Below are 2,654 nucleotides of genomic sequence, written 5' to 3'. Positions count from 1 at the left end.
CAGTACATTGGTCGTAAGGAGAAAGAGTTGAAGAATGCAGGTATTTTGCAAGCAGAAGAGCATGTAGATGGATTGTATGAAGGGATGTCTTATGCAGATACATTGTTTGAGATGAGAGCAATGCTGAAAACTGATGTATGCAAGGGTTCAAAGATCATACCTGTGCAAACCTTGGATATGTTTCAGGAAATTTCTGGTTTTATGCTGCAAACAGAGTTAGAGGCTGAGAAAACTCAGCAAACTGAATTTATGGCTGATCTTGATCAGCTAATAGAATTGCAAAGGGCTGAATCCATTCAGCCAACAGAGTTGAATGCAGAAAAATTTCTGCATACAGAGTTTCAGGATGCATCTATGCAGTCCATAGAGCCGAGGGCTGAATTCATTCAGCCAACAGAGTTGAATGCAGAAAAGTTTCTGCATAAAGAGTTTCAGGCTGCATCCATGCAGTCCATAGAGCTAAAGGCTGAAATTTTTCAGCCAACACAGTTGAAAGATGCTGAAAATTTGCAGAAATTGCAGCAAAGGAAAGAGTGCTTGAATGATGCCAAGGTTGACACAAAATATAAAACAGTTGATAAGAAGGTTAAGCCGGTTGCAGGCCCGCTTCCTTCTGATAGTGATGAACAGATTGAAAGAGCTATGAAGCAGCCTATGTTGAGGGATCCTGCAAATATTGGACATAAGTTTACTGCTGAAACTCTTGCAGAATTGAAGATTGGAAATGATGATTTTTTGCTTCCAGTGGAAAAAGAATGTTTTAGAGAGATGCTTGGACGTCATGGTAAGGCATTTGCTTTCTTTCCACATGAAATTGGCTGCATTAGTCCCGAATTGGTTGCACCTATGGTCATCTTCACTGTTCCTCATGTACCATGGAATATACGTCCTATACCTGTGCCTAAAGCACACTTGCCAAAGCTGATAGAGTTGCTGAATGAGAAGATTAAAATGGGGATTTTGGAACCCTCTTCTGCACCTTATTCTAACAGGTGGTTTACTGTACCAAAGAAGAATGGTACTTTGAGATTTATTCAGGATATGCAGCCCCTGAACAAAGTGACAATCAGGAATGTGGGAACATGTCCAGTTGTGGATGAATTTGCTGAGGCTTTTGCAGGACGAGCCATCTATTCTTTAGGAGACTTGTATTCAGGTTATGATCAGTTTCAGCTTGTCTTGGAAAGCAGAGATATTACTACTATGCGGACACCTATTGGTCTTGTGAGGATGTGTACCTTGCCTCAAGGTGCCACAAACTCAGTTGCTCATATGATGAATGCTATGCATAGAGTTTTACGAGACTATATTCCGCAGTATACCATGCCTTTTCTAGATGATGTGCCTATTAAGGGTTGTGCAGAAGAAGAAAAGAATGAAAGTCTTGATTTGCGTGGATGTAGACAGTTTGTGGCTGACCACTTGATTGCTTGTGAGCAAATATTGACACGATTAGAGGAGGTAAATTTGACACTTTCAGGGCTGAAATCTGTCTTTGGTGTTAATGAAGTCATCATAGTTGGGCATATGGTTGGATATTATGGCAGAAAGCCTTCTCCTGCAAAGGTGGATGCCATAAACAGGATTGCAGAGTATTGCTCGACTACTTCAGAGGTGCGGAGATTTGTGGGAGCTTGTGTATTTTACATGATTTGGATTCCTCATTTTGCTCATATTGCAGATGTTCTCTATCAGCTGCTTCGAAAGGGGCAGAAATTTCATTGGGATGAGAAGCATTCAAAAGCCATGCGTAAGCTCAAGAAGCTATTGCAATCAGCTCCTACTCTACGCAAGGCGGATTATCAGTGTGGACGGCCGATCATGTTGACAGTTGATACTAGCCCTATTGGCATAGGTTGGGTTGTGGGACAGGATGATGCTGATGGAAATAGGTATGCAATCCGCTTTGGAGCTAAAGTTCTTAATGAGCGACAAAGGAGATACCCGCAGATCAAAAGAGAGTTGTGGGGAGTAGTCACTGCACTGAAGTGTGACAAAGGGTATTTTATTGGAGCTTCAGTTATTGTGGAAACAGATTGTTTGCCTTTGCTTGGCATGATTGCTAGTTGCTCGACTCCAGATATAGCGATGCTTCGATGGATTGCCTATATCAAATCATTGAATCCAGAATTTCGACACATAGCAGGGAAAGATAATCCAGTTGCTGACATGCTATCTAGAGTGAGATATGAGGATGAGGAGTCAATGCTTGCAGAAGATGATGAGACAGAGTTTGCTGCTTCTGTCCTTGTTCATGATTGTCATGTATCTACTGTTGAAGCCTTTATTGAAGAACTTTATGTTGATGAGTGGCTGCAAATTGGACAGTATCTAAGTTCATTGACTCGAAGAGCTGATTGGACAGATGATGAATTCAAGAAAATCAGAAGGAAGGCTTATGGGTATTTCTTGAAAGATGGTTTTCTTTGGAAGCATCCAAGAAAGAGAGGAGGCTTGCCCTTGAGAGTAGTTTGTGATGTAGCGATGCAAATACAGATTATGCGAGAGTTTCATGAGAGCTCATGGGCTGGACATAGAGGTGTGTGGGCTACCTATGAGAAAATCAAAGAAAGATACTGGTGGAAAGGGATGTATAAAGATGTTTCTCACTTTGTGGAGACTTGCAGAGACTGCCAGCTTTACTCTTTAGTGCG

This window comes from Lygodium microphyllum, chromosome 14 (genome assembly GCF_053477565.2).
Source record: "Lygodium microphyllum isolate KBCC chromosome 14, Lygodium_microphyllum_v1.1.10, whole genome shotgun sequence".
Taxonomy (NCBI): domain Eukaryota; kingdom Viridiplantae; phylum Streptophyta; class Polypodiopsida; order Schizaeales; family Lygodiaceae; genus Lygodium; species Lygodium microphyllum.
The sequence above is the reverse complement of the archived record's forward strand: the minus strand, read 5'-3'. Positions refer to the sequence as shown.